The sequence below is a fragment of the Macaca fascicularis genome, chromosome 19, assembly GCF_037993035.2.
Source record: "Macaca fascicularis isolate 582-1 chromosome 19, T2T-MFA8v1.1".
In the NCBI taxonomy this organism is placed as follows: Eukaryota; Metazoa; Chordata; class Mammalia; order Primates; family Cercopithecidae; genus Macaca; species Macaca fascicularis.
Window position 1 is genome coordinate 42,827,845 of NC_088393.1, and position 14,616 is coordinate 42,842,460.

A 14,616-nucleotide genomic window follows, 5' to 3' on the forward strand; every position below is an offset into this window, starting at 1 on the left:
ATTTGAATTATTTCTTAACAATTTTAATACCTCATTATATATGTATTCTTTTAGTTCCTCGGCTAAACCTTTCAGCAAAATATAAATTAGCATCATAACCTCGTTTCCATCCTCGTATGGGATTGTTCTATTGTTTTACTATTAAGTCAGGCAGTTGATGTAGATTTCTGACAAAAATTTCATCTTTTTTTTTTTTTTCTGAAGCAGACTCTGGCTCTGTCACCCAGGCTGGAGTGCAGGGGCACAATCTCAGCTCACTGCAATCTCCGCCTCCCGGGTTTAAGCGATTCTAGTGCCTCAGCCTCTATAGCAGCTGGGACCACAGGCGCGTACCACCACGTGGGGCTAGTTTTTTGTATTTTCAGTAGAGGGGATTTTGCTGTGTTGGCCAGGCTGGTCTTGAACCTCTGGCCTTAAACGATCTGACTGCCTCGGCCTCCCAAAGTGGTGAAATTACATGCATGAGCCACCATGACCAACCAAAATTTCATCAATTTTGTTATGTTTTCTTCTATTCCTGGCTTGTCAAGATTTTTTAAATTAGAATTTTATGTTGAGGCTAGGCACAGTGGCTCATGCCTGTGTCCCAGTACTTTGGGAGGCCAAGGCAGGAGAATTATTTAAGGCCAGAAATTTGAGACCAGCCTGAGCAACATAGCTAGATCTTGTCTCTAGTGAAAAAAGAAAAAAAAAAAATTAGCCAGGCTTGGTGCCTGTATTCTCAGCTACTCAGGAGGCTGAGATGGGAGGATCACTTGAACCCATGGGTTAGAGGCGGCAGTGAGCCATGATCACACCCTTGCACTCCAGCCTGGGCAACACAGTGAGACCCTAAAAATTGTGTTGAATCATATTAAATACTTTTCAGCACCTATTAACATGATCATATGAGATTTTAATTCAATCTTTTAACAAAATTATTCACAATGAACCATTCTTATACTCTTGGGAAAACTTTACTGATTCACCATCTATTATTTTTATTTTTTATTTTTTATTTTTTTAGAGATGGAGTCTTGCTCTGTCACTCAGGCTGGAGTGCAGTGGCGCAATCTTGGCTCACTGCAAGCTCCGCCTCCCGGTTTCACGCCATTCTCCTGCCTCAGCCTCCCGAGTAGCTGGGACTACAGGCGCCTGCCACCACGCCCAGCTAATTTTTTGTATTTTTAGTAGAGACGGGGTTTCACCATATTAGCCAGGATGGTCTCAATCTCCTGACCTCGTGATCCACCCGCCTCAGCCTCCCAAAGTGCTGGGATTATAGGTGTGAGTCACCACGCCGGGCCTCTATTATTCTTTTAATATGTGATGGATATGGTTTGCTTATGCCTTATTTGGGTCGTATATAGTTTTCATTTGGGAGCTGTTCTCAGTCCTTTGCATTGGGGCAGTGCTGGCAATGCAGAATGAGTTGAGAAGCATTCTATGTGTTTCTGTGTTCTGGAAACATTTCTATGTCATGGGAATTATTTGCTTCTTAAAAGTTGGAGTTAGGCCGGGCGCGGTGGCTCAAGCCTGTAATCCCAGCACTTTGGGAGGCCGAGACGGGCGGATCACGAGGTCAGGAGATCGAGACCATCCTGGCTAACACGGTGAAACCCCGTCTCTACTAAAAATACAAAAAACTAGCCGGGCGAGGTGGCGGGCGCCTGTGGTCCCAGCTACTCCGGAGGCTGAGGCAGGAGAATGGCGTAAACCCGGGAGGCAGAGCTTGCAGTGAGCTGAGATCCGGCCACTGCACTCCAGCCCGGGCTACAGAGCAAGACTCCGTCTCAAAAAAAAAAAAAAAAAAAAGTTGGAGTTGGCTGGGCGTGGTGCCTCATGCCTGTAATCCTAGTACTTTGGGAGGCTGAGGCGGGTGGATCACCTGAGGTCAGGAGTTCGAGACCAGCCTGGCCAATATGGTGAAACCCCATCTCTACTAATAATATAAAAATTAGCTGGGCATGGTGGCACACGAATGTAATCCCAGCTGCTCGGGAGGCTGAGGCAGGAGAATCACTTGAACCTGGGAAGTGGAGGTTGCAGTAAGCCAAGATCACGCCATTGCACTGCAGCCTGGGTAACAAGAGCGAAACTCCATCTCCAAAAAAAAAAAAAAAAGTTGGAATGAACATGCCTGCAAAATCTCCAGGGCCTGTAATCTTTTTCATGTAGTAGATTTTGAGTACTTTGTCTTCATAATGATGGTGAAAGCAGGAACTCTGGGAGTCAAGTGCAAGGCACTGTTATGAGCACCTTCGGAGTATTGATTCTTTTGATCTCCACACTAACCATATAGCCTGCAATCTTACAGACTGAGGATAAAGCACAGGGAGCTGGAAAGACACAGTGCAGGTCTTACAGTGAATCCACTGAGGGGCCAGGATTGGGAACCAGGAAATCTGCCACCAAAAGCCATGTTCTTAAGCACTGGGTGGACAACACTGCCTCCCATCGACCGTTAGTAGCAATTCAATCTTTTTACCTGCTGGAATCACTTTTTAATAACTTACCTTTCTTTTAACAAATAATTTTCATTTTCGACATAGAAGCTGACTTGAAGGAGCGCCCACTGGCCCAGAGTGGTACAACTTGAACATCAAAAATATTAATAGGCCGGGCACGGTGGCTCAAGCCTGTAATCCCAGCACTTTGGGAGGCCGAGACGGGCGGATCACGAGGTCAGGAGATCGAGACCATCCTGGCTAACACGGTGAAACCCCGTCTCTACTAAAAATACAAAAAGAAAAACTAGCCGGGTGAGGTGGCGGGCGCCTGTAGTCCCAGCTACTCGGGAGGCTGAGGCAGGAGAATGGTGTAAACCCAGGAGGCGGAGCTTGCAGTGAGCTGAGATCCGGCCACTGCACTCCAGCCTGGGTGACAGAGCGAGACTCCGTCTCAAAAAAAAAAAAAAAAATTAATAACGGCCAGGTGCGGTGGCTCACTCCTGTAATCCCAGCACTTTGGGAGGCTGAGGCGGGTGGATCAATTGAGGTCAGGTGTTCGAGACTAGCCTGGCCAACATGGTGAAACCTTGTCTCTACTGAAAATACAAAAACTAGCCGGGCGAGGTGACAGTCACCTGTAATCCCAGCTACTCGGGAGGCTGAGGCAGGAGAATCGCTTAGAGCCCGGGAGGCGGAGGTTGCAGTGAGCCAAGATGGTGCCATTGCACTCTAGCCTGGACAACAAGAGCAAAACTCCATCTCAAATAATAATAATAACTATAATAGATTTAAATACACCAAATATATATCATACCTAATGATGAAGGACGGAATACTTCCCTATGAGATCAACAAGAAGGAAAGGATGTCTGCTCTTGACACTCCTATTTGACACAGTGCTGGAAGTTCTAGTCACTGCAAGAAAAAAAGGCAAACAGGGCCTGGCGCAGTGGCTTATGGCTGTAATCCTAACACTTTGGGAGGCAGGAGGATCACTTGAAACCAGGAGGTCAAGACCAACCTGGGCAACACAGCATGACCCCATCTTTACAAAAAATATTTAAAAATTAGCCAAGTATGGTGGCACATGCTTGTAGTCCTACCTACTCAGGGGGCTGAGCCCAGGACTTTGAGACTGCAGTGAGCTATGATCACTCCACATTGCACTCCAGCCTGAGGGATAGAGTGAGACTCTGTCTCAAAAAAGAAAAAAAAAGGCATGTAGATTGGGAAGGAAGAAATAAAACTATATCTGCAGGTGACATGAGATATATGTGTGTGTGTGTGTGTATGTGTGTGTGTGCGTGTAGCTGATGCAAAAATAATTGCGGTGTTTGCCATTAAAAGGAATGACTGATGGGCGCAGTGGCTGACACCTGTAATCCCAGCACTTTGGGGGGGAATTTTTTTTTTTTTTGAAATGGAGTCTCACTCTGTCACCCAGGCTGGAGTGCAGTGGCGCGGTCTTGGTTCACTGCCAGCTCCGCCTCCTGGGTTCACCCCATTCTCCTGCCTCAGCCTCCCAGTAACTGGGACTACAGACACCTGCCACCATGCCCAGCTAATTTTTTGTATTTTTAGTAGAGATGGAGTTTCACCATGTTAGCCAGGATGGTCTTGATCTCCTGACATCGTGATCCGCCCGCCTCAGCCTCCCAAAGTGCTGGGATTATAGGCATGAGCCACTGTGCCCGGCCTTTTTTTTTTTTTTTTTTTTTTTTTGGAGATAGAGTCTCACTCTGTCACCCAGGCTAGAGTGCAATGGTGTGATCTGGGCTCACTGCAACTTCTGCCTCCTGGGTTCAAGCGATTCTCTTGCCTCAGTCTCCCTAGTAGCTGGGATTACAGGCGCCCACCACCATGCCCAGCTAATTTTTGTATTTTTAGTAGAGATGGGGTTTCACCATGTTGGCCAGGCTGGTCTTGAACTCCTGACCACCTACTTCAGCCTCTCAAAGTGCTGGGATTACAGGTGTGAGCCACCGCCCTGGATGGATGTATTTTCAATGCATGTCTTCATAATGCATGTGAAAGCCAACACATAAATGGGAGACAGTGAAGGGACCAATATGGTGGAAGGTTTCCATATTCCACTTGAAGTTGCAAAATATTCAATCTAGGTAGACTACAAAATGTTTCAATGTGTTTACCATAATCCCTAGAGCAATCACTTAAAACTTACAAAGATATATAGTGAAAATCACAATGAATAAATTAAAATGGAGTATTAAAACAATATTCAAATAATCCAAAAGAAAGCAGGAAACGGGAAAACAATGAACAAAACACAGAAAAGGGGAAATACAAAACAAATAATAGTAGACCTAAAGCAAAACATACCAATAATCACATTTAAGGCACATGATCTAAACACACAAGTTATAAAATACTTTCGTAATGCACTTAAAAAAAAATAGCCAGAGCCGGGCGCGGTGCCTCACGCCTGTAATCCCAGTACTTTGGGAGGCCAAGGCGGGCGGATCACGAGGTCAGGAGACCATCCTGGCCAACGTGGTGAAACTCTGTCTCTACTGAAAATACAAAAATTAGCTGGGCATGGTGGCGCATGCCTGTAATCCCAGCTACTCGGGGGGCTGAGGCAGGAGAATCACTTGAACCAGGGAGTCGGAGGTTGTAGTGAGCCGAGATCGCACCACTGCACTCCAGCATGGTGACAAAGGGAGACTCCATCTCAAAAAAAAAAAAAAAAAAAAAAAAAATTTGCCAGGTTAAATGGCTCATGCCTGTAATACCAGCACTCTGAGAAGCCGAGGTGGGTAGATCACTTGAGCCCAGGAGTTTGAGACCAGCCTGGAAAACATGGTGAAACTCCGTCTCTACTAAAAATACAAAACATTAGCCGGGCATGGTGGCGCATGCCTGTAGTCCCAGCTACTCAGGTGGCTGAGGCAGGAGAATCACTTGAACCCAGGAGGCGGAGGTTGCAGTGAGCCAAGATCACACCACTGCACTCCAGCCTGGATGACAGAGCAAGAAGAAAGAAAAGAAAGGAAAGAAGGAAAAGAAAGAAAAGAAGGGAAGGGAAAGGAAGGGAAAGGAAGGGAAGGGAAGGGAAGGGAAGGGAGGGAAAAATAAAGGAAAGGAAAGGAAGGAAGGAAACAAATGATTGCTTGCTTGGTGTTGGAGGGGATTGAGGGGATGGGGGAAAAGGGGGGGAACCCACACATTTGATCAAAGAACTCTTCTGTGTTGACTGTTGTGGTATGAGAGCAGAGAAAATGCACTGTGTTTTTCCTGAAACACAAGACTTGGAGGCCCACATCACTCTTGCCCCGAGTAGTGTTTTTCTCTCAAGATGCTCAGAAGGAATCTTTAAACAAAGATGATCAAGGAAATGAAGCTTATTTATGGGTCTGTTTTGAAGGTGGAACCAGGGATTCCTCGATTGGCCAATGACTTGAGTGAGTAGGAGGAGCCGTCACTCCATCATACCAATCAGAAGCCAAGTATTGGTTCCCACCCTATGACATACCACCTCCAATTGGCCAATAGAAGCAGAGAGAAGGGCTAGGAGGTGGGGCCTGCCTGGCCGCCATGGTAATCCCCTGTGGTTGGTGATCAAGGAAGAGCTTCCATGTAGCACTGGTAGTGCCAGATCCAGGTGCCCTCCTGGGAATGTTCGAGGAGGGTAGGAGTAGGAGGAGGAGTGTTAGAGAGAGTAGAGGGGAAATGATGAGAGCAGAAAGGGTATCATAAAGGAACCTCAGGGGTGATACAAGTGGACAGAGACATATGTTAGAGGGGCAAGGGTTTAGAACAGGAAGGTTGCTGTACGTGGATGGAGAAGGAGTTCAAAAGGTCAGGAAGCTGGTTTCAGAAGTTGAGAGGTGTTCGAGGGAGACAGGGCAGGACTTTGTAAGGGGACAGAGAAGTAGAGACAGTGAAACCCCGTCTCTACTAAAAATACAAAAATTAGGCCGGGCGCGGTGGCTCAAGCCTGTAATCCCAGCACTTTGGGAGGCCGAGGCGGGCGGATCACAAGGTCAGGAGATCGAGACCACAGTGAAACCCCGTCTCTACTAAAAATACAAAAAATTAGCCGGGCGCGGTGGCGGGCGCCTGTAGTCCTAGCTACTCAGGAGGCTGAGGCAGGAGAATGGCGTGAACCCAGGAGGCGGAGCTTGCAGTGAGCCGAGATCGCGCCACTGCACTCCAGCCTGGGCAACAGCGTGAGACTCCGTCTCAAAAAAAAAAAAAAAAAAAAAAAAAATTAGCCGGGCGTGGTGGCGGGCGCCTGTAGTCCCAGCAAGAGGAGTGAATAGGTGGTCAAATAAGGTCTTAGAGGAGCTAAAGGAGCAGGGAGTTCATGGGCGAACCGGAAAGGTTTACAGCAGGATTCATAGGGATGAAGTAAAGGATATTATAAAAGGAACAGTGAGAAAGCTAATAGAAGTTTTACTTTGGGGGGCAGAGGTGGGAGGATCACTTGAGCCGAGGAATTCAAGACCAGCATGGGCAACATAGCAAAACCCTGTCTCTACCAGAAGAAAAAAAAAAAAATGTTGGTTTTTTTTGAGACGGAGTCTCACTGTGTCACCCAGGCTGTAGTACAATGGCAGGATCTCGGCTCATTTCAACCTCCACCTCCTGAGTTCTGCCTCCGCCTCCCGAGTAGCTGGGATTACAGGTGTGTGCCACCACGCCCGGCTAATTTTTGTATTTTTAGTAGAGACAGGGTTTCACTATGTTGGCCAAGATGGCCTCAAACTCCTGACCTCAGGTAATCCGCCCATGTCGGCCTCCCAAAGTATTGGGATTACAGGCGTGAGCCACCGCACCCAGCAAAAAACAAAAATTTTTTTAATTAGCCGGGCATGGTGGTGTGCACCGGTAATCCCAGCCACTCAGGAAGCTGAGGCAGGAGGATCACTTGAGCCCAGGAGTTTGAGGCTGCAGTGAGCTATGATAGTGCCTCTGCACTCCTACAGCCTGGGAGAGCAAGACCCGGTCTCTAAACACACACACACACACACACACACACAGAGAAGACAAAGAAGTTTTATAGGGTGAGAGTTTTATAAGGGAACGGTGAATTTATAATGAAGGTTTTATACCCAAACACAGGTCCAGTCACTCCACTCTTGGAGAGTCCAATTAACAAGAGCAAGTTCTGGTATAAAGAAGGTGACTTTATTCCACAACTCAGCTGAGGGGAAGAGGTACAGGTTCCTGCCTTAGGGGTATTGCTTCAGCTTTCAGGACAGAAAGCAGGGACTTTTAAAGGGGGGCTTGATGTGAATGACATAAAGGTGGGGGGCAAGGAGGTGTGGGGTCTATGTGACATGCTTTGATGTCTTATCTATCAGGTGCTCTAGCTGTCACCACCGTGAGCAGAGAAATTGACCATTGTCTCAAGGCAATCTGATGGGAGAGAATTCTGGGGGTGCCTGATTTGTTTCAAGGTTCAGTCCCTGGAACTTCTAAGTAAACATATAATTAGATAAGCTTGCCATGTAGGGAGGTTACAATTGCATTCCTAAAGAGCTAAGTAGGAGATGGGGGGAAAAGAAAAAGGAAAAAAAAAATCATTTTTTTTCTTTAAAAATGGGGTACTCTGGCCAGGCGCAGTGGCTCAAACCCTGTAATCCCAGCACTTTGGGAGGCCGAGGCAGGCGGATCACAATGTCGGGAGTTCAAGACCAGCCTGGCCAACACAGTGAAACCCCGTCTCTACTAAAAATACAAAAAGTAGCTGGGCGTGGTGGCGGGTACCTGTAGTCCCAGCTACTTGGGAGGCTGAGGCAGGAGAATCGCTTGAACCCACAAGGCGGAGGTTGCAGCTGAGATTGCATCACTGCACTCCAGCCTGGGCAACACAGCGAGACTTTGCCTCAAAAAAAAAAAAAGGGGGGGGTACTCAATTATAGTTTCCCACTGTCAAATTCCATTCCATTTCTATGGGATTTCAATGCCACATTCATGCTGGCTACTTCCTGCTGAAAGAGGGCATTGTGATTGATCAACAGAATGGAACTGATCCACTTGGAGTTGGAAATATTTATGAGTAGTTAGTTGGACTAATATGGTGTAAGGTCTGGAAAGTCTCTGGGAAAGTCTGTCTTGCATTCCCATACAGAAACTGAAACAGCAGAAAAATCCACAGCAGAGAAGTATGTCTATCATTGCAACTAGGGCCAAAGTTGTAAGGAGCTTCTGTCCAGGTGAGAGCAGTCCTCACCTGCAACAGGATGCCAACCACTGACCTGGTGATAATGTGGGGTCAGACATAGCTTTGATTTTTTTGGTGCATGTCTCTCAGGGCTATTGAGACATTTACTGAATTATCTGAGATGTGTACATTTGTCAGGCACATTCCCAGCTGCCAATTGTACCTGGAGCTCCTGTGGAGATATGATGACAGGGTGGCTAAACGTATACATTTAACAGGTTACAAGAGGGGCTATGGGCCGGGTGTGGTGGCTCACGCCTGTAATCCCAGCACTTTGGGAGGCCGAGGCAGGTGGATCACCTGAGGTCAGGAGTTCAAGACCAGCCTGGCCAATGTGGTGAAATCCCATCTCTACTAAAAATACAAAAATTAGCCGGGCATAGTGGCACATGCCTGTAATCCCAACTACTCAGGAGGCTGAGGCATGAGAATTGCTTGAACCCAGGAGGCAGAGGTTGCAGTGAGCTGAGATCATACCATTTTACTCCAGCCTGGGCAACAGAGTGAAACTCTGTCTCAATAAATAAATAAATAGATAAGAGCGATACAGAGGCCAGGCATGGTGGTTCACACCTATAATCCTAACACTTTGAAAGATTGAGGCAGAAGGATCACTTAAGGCCAGGAGTTGAAGACAAGCCTGGGCAACATAATGAGATTCCATCTCTACAAAAAAAAAAAAAACACAATCAAAAATCAGCTGGGTGTGGTGGTTTGTACCTATGGTACTACCAGCTATCGGGAGGCTGAGGCAGGAGGATTGCTTGAGCCCAGGAGTTCGAGGCTGCAGTGAATTATGATCATGCCAGTGTACTTCAGCCTGGGTGACAGAGCAAGACCTTGTCTCAAAAAATAAAAGGGATAGAGAGAGGTTAGAGGAGACATGGTGGGGGTTAGAGAAAGTCAATGAAAATTTTAAATGGGGTCAATGAAGATCGTATAGCTGCCAAGGAGAGATGAGTTAGGGTAAGTGGGGAGAGAGTGAGAAAGGATTGTTAGAGTTCAGAAGCCACAGTGAGACATATCCAACTCTCTGCCCCCCAGGTGTTTACACTGATGTCTGATGAGGATGAGTCCAGCGACTATCTCTGCCTGTCCATCCTGAGCCTCTTCTGTTGCCTTCCCTTCGCCATCCCAGCCGTGATCTTTTCTTGCCTGGTGGGCACCTGCACCATGCCAATCCTCACCCTCCCTCTCCATCTCACCCCTGCCCCTGACCCAACTTCTTCCTTGTTCTCACTTCTTTTTTTTTTTTTTTTTTTCTGAGATGGAGTCTCGCTCTGTCACCCAGGCTGGAGTGCAGTGGTGCAATCTCCACTCACTGCAAGCTCCGCCTCCCGGGTTTACACCATTCTCCTGCCTCAGCCTCCCGGGTAGCTGGGACTACAGGCGCCCGCCACTGCGCCCGGCTAATTTTTTGTATTTTTAGTAGAGACGGGGTTTCGCCATGTTAGCCAGGATGGCCTCGATCTTCTGACCTTGTGATCCGACCGTCTCAGCCTCCCAAAGTGCTGGGATTACAGGCATGAACCACCGCGCCCGGCCTGTTCTCCCTTCTGAACTAGGAGCCTGAGCAACACCAGCACCTTCTGTGGGTTCAGACCTCCACCCTGAGTCCTTACAGTTCCACAGCCCACCCTCACCCAATAACTTTTTTTTTTTTTTTTTTTTTTGAGACAGAATCTCACTCTGTCACCTAGGCTGGAGTGCAGTGGTACAAGCTCAGCTCACTGCAACCTCTGCCTTGCGGGTTCAAACGATTCTCCTGCCTCAGCTTCCTGAGTAGCTGGGATTATAGGCGCCCACCACCACGCCTGGCTAATTTTTATATTTTTTGTGGAGCTGGGTTTCACCATGTTGGCCAGGCTGGTCTTGAACACCTGACCTCAGGTGATCTGCCCACCTCAGCTTCCCAAAGTGCTGGGATTACAGGCGTGAGCCACCATACCCAGCCATGCAATAACTCTTTTATACTCATCTTTCCCTGTTCCCTCTCTCCTAAAACTCAGACAAAGAAGTACAATAAATCCAGTGACTATGAGCTGGCAGCCAAGACCTCCAAACAAGCCTTCTACTGGGCCATCACGAGCATCACTGTGGGAATCTTAGGCACCATCTTGTACACCTACCTATTATACTTACTTAGATAGTAAACTGCTTCCCAGCTCTTGGACAAACCACCAAATACACACCGCAGTGCAATTTACCTTGGCTCTAAGCATCTACTTGGGCTGAACGGAACACCTGCTCCTCAATGTCTGGAGTGCCAAGCTATCTAAGATTAGAAAAACAAAATGCAAAGTATTCTTCCTATTCTTACATGCCCCTCAACGTAACACTGCTTTTTTTTTTTTTTTTTTTTTTTTTTGACAGTCTTGCTCTGTCCAGGCTGGAGTGCAGTGCCGTGATCTCAGCTCACTGCAACCTCTGCCCCCCAGGTTTAAGCGATTCTTCTGCCTCAGCCTCCTGAGTAGCTGGGATTACAGGTGCGCACCATCCATCATGCCCAGCTAATTTTGTATTTTTAGTAGAGACGGGGTTTTACCATGTTGGCCAGGCTGGTCTCAAACTCCTGACCTCAGGTGATCCACTCACCTTAGCTTTCCAAAGTGCTGGGGTTACAGGTGTAAACCATCATACCAGGCCTCAGCATAACACTTTTAACACCAAATATTAGAGCCGGGAGCAGGGGTACTTTCCCTACCTATCAACCAACCAGATTCTCCAGCAGATACCAATTGGGTGTCCTGTAATTTAATTCAATTCTGACACTGTCTACATGGAGATGGCATCAGATCCCACAGGTTGAAGGCTCAATCCCATAAGACTCCCCCCTAACTTTGGATATCAGCCACAAGTGGTAAGTCGTTACCTAGACTTGTGACTGACAAGCTATAAATCTGACAAGCTATAAATCGGGTGTTCCCATGACCCCCCTCCTCAAGCCTGATTAATTTGTTCCAGCTGGCCAGGTGCAGTAGCTCAGGCCTGTAATTCCAGCACTTTGAGTGGCTGAGGCAGGAAGATCGCTTGAAGCCAGGAGTTTGAGACCAGCCTGGCCAACGTGGCAAAACCCCGTCTCTACTAAAAATTAGCCGGGTGTGATGGCACACGCCTATAATCCCAGCTACTTAGGAGGCTGAGGCAGGAGAATCACTTAAACCTGGGAGGTGGAGGTTGCAGAGAGCTGAGATCGCACCACTGCACTCCAGCCTGGGCAACACAGTGAGACTCCATCCAAAATAATAATAATAATAAATAAAAATTTTTTAAAAAAAGACACTCTTATCACGCCAGAGATCCCAAGGGTTTTAGGAGCTCTGGGCCACAAAATGGGACCTAGACCAATATATATTTCACAGTATCACACAAGTGTTGCCAGCCTGGGTCGGCAGCTTGAAGGAAAGGAAGTGGTAGCTCCAGCAGCCCACTCGACCAGAACTCAAGACCAACTCTGGGACCCTGCCATGGCATGGGGGCCATGGGAGAGAGAGGAGGAACCCGTTGCTCGAGGACAGCCTGCCCACATTCATGTATTCACATCAGAAGTCTAGTTCTGCCTACCAAGGGCCTTGGCTGTGCTACCTAACCCTGGAGACCTAGCAGTGACTACTTCAAATTCAACCCAACCCCCTCAGAACATATAAATTGGGGTGAGAGACAGACATGCCGCCAGACAGTGACAATTGGAGTGGTCCAATATATAATGGAAGAAAACTGGGGAAGCATTACTAAAGAAACACTTGTTCAATGACACTCGTTATAGACAGTAAGGCAGGCCAGACACAGTGGATCATGCCTGTAGTCCCAGCACTTTGGGAGGCCGAGGCGGGCGGATCACTTGAGCTCAGGAGTTCGAGACCAGCCTGGCCAACATGGTGAAACCCTGTCTCTACTAAAAATACAAAATTAGCTGGGCATGGTGATGGGCACCTGTAATCCCAGCTACTCAGGAAGCTGAGGCATGAGAATTGCTTGAACCTGGCAGGCAGAGGTTGCAGTGAGTCAAGATCTCACCACTGCACTCCGGCCTGTGGGACAGAGCAAGACAGACTCTGTCTCAAAAAAAAAAAAAAAAAAAAGACAGTAAGGCAGACTTTATTCAGAACCATTGCAATATGCAGAGGGAACGCTGCAAAACAGGGGCTTGCACTGAGGGAGAAAGATGGGGCTCAACACTGAATACAGCATGAGCAAGCGGGAAGTCCTAGTCAAGGAGCAGGGTAGGGGTCAGTGGATGGAAAATTAGTAAGAGAAAACATTGAGGGTAAGGGGGATTCTGACTAAACCAACCTAATAGGATTCTAGACCAGACATCACAATGAGGATGGTGGAGGTTGAGGAACCTGATCAGATGCTGAGGTTTATCAGATACAGAGGATGAGGGTTTCTAGCTAAACTGACGTAGAAGGGTTATTTTGCTACAACTGGATTTTACAAAGAAGTGCACAGATGGGCCTAGGAGAAGGTTCAGGTGCTTTTTTTTTTTTTTTTTGAGACGGAGTCTTGCTCTGTCACCCAGGCTGGAATGCAGTGGTGCGATCTCGGCTCACTACAACCTCGGCTTCCCATGTTCAAGCCATTCTCCTGCCTCAGCCTCCTGAGTAGCTGTGATTACAGGTGGTTGCCCCCATGCCCGGCTAATTTTTTAAATATTTTTAGTAGAGATGGGGATTCACCATGTTGGTGAGGCTGGTCTTGAACTCCTGACCTCGTGATCCACCTGCCTCGGCCTCCCAAAATGCTGGGATTACAGGCCTTAGCCATTGCACCTGGCCTTTCTTCTCTTTTTTCTTTTTCTTTTTTTTTTTTTTTTTTTTTTTGAGACAGGATCTCGCTCTCTCACCCAGGCTGGAGTGCGGTGGCACGATCTCGGCTCAATGCAACCTCTGCCTCCCAGGTTCAGGTGATTCTCCTGCCTTGGCCTCCTGAGTAGCTGGGATTACAGGGGCATTAATGGCGACGGGGGCTTATTTCATCCCTTTGTCTACAACTGTAAAAGACAGTCATCCCCAAAGTGGCCATTTTAGAGGCCTCCCCTCAGAGACGCATTTTCTTTCTCAGGGATGTTCCTTGCTGAGAAAAAGAATTCAGCAATTATTTCTCCTATTTGCTTTTGAAAGAAGAGAAATATGGCTCTCTTCCGCCTGGCTCACAAGCAGTCAGAATTTAAAGTTATCTCCCTTGTTCCCTGAACATCACTGTTTTCCTGTTCTTTTTTCAAGGTGTCCAGATTTCAAATTGTTCAAACACATATGCTCTACAATTTGTGCAGTTAACGTAATCATCACAGGATCCTGAGGTGACATACATCCTCCTCAGTTTACAAAGATTACGGGATTAAGAGATTAAAGTAAAGACAGGCACAGGAAATCACAAGGGGAGGTGATAAGTGTCCATGAAATCTTCACAATTTATGTTCAGAGATTGCAGTAAAGACAGGCATAAGAAATTATAAAAGTATTAATTTACGGAACTAATAAATGTCCAGGAAATCTTCACAATGTATGTTCTTCTGCTGCGGCTTCAGCCAGTCCCTCCGTTAGGGGTCCCTGACTTCCCACAACACATGGTGAAACCCCGTCTCTACCAAAAATACAAAAATTAGCTGGGTATGATGGTGCATGCTTATAATCCTAGCTACTCGGGAGGCTGAGGCAGGAGAATTGCTTGAACCCAAGAGGTAGAGGTTGCAGTGAACCGAGATTGTGCCACTGCACTCCAGCCTGGGTGACAGAGGGAGACTCTGCCTCGAAAAAATAAAAATAAAAAATAAAATAATAAAAAAGCAGAAAGTGTCCAGGTATAATGGCTCATGCCTGTAATCCCAGTGCTCTGGGAGGCCAAGGTGAGAAGATTGCTTGAGGCCAGGAGTTTGAGACCAGCTTGGGCAACATAGTGAGACCCCCATCTCTACAAAAAATTAAAACTGAAAAAATCTAGCTGGGAGAATTGGCTCAAGTCCCAGCTACTAAGGAGGCTGAGGCAGGAGGATCA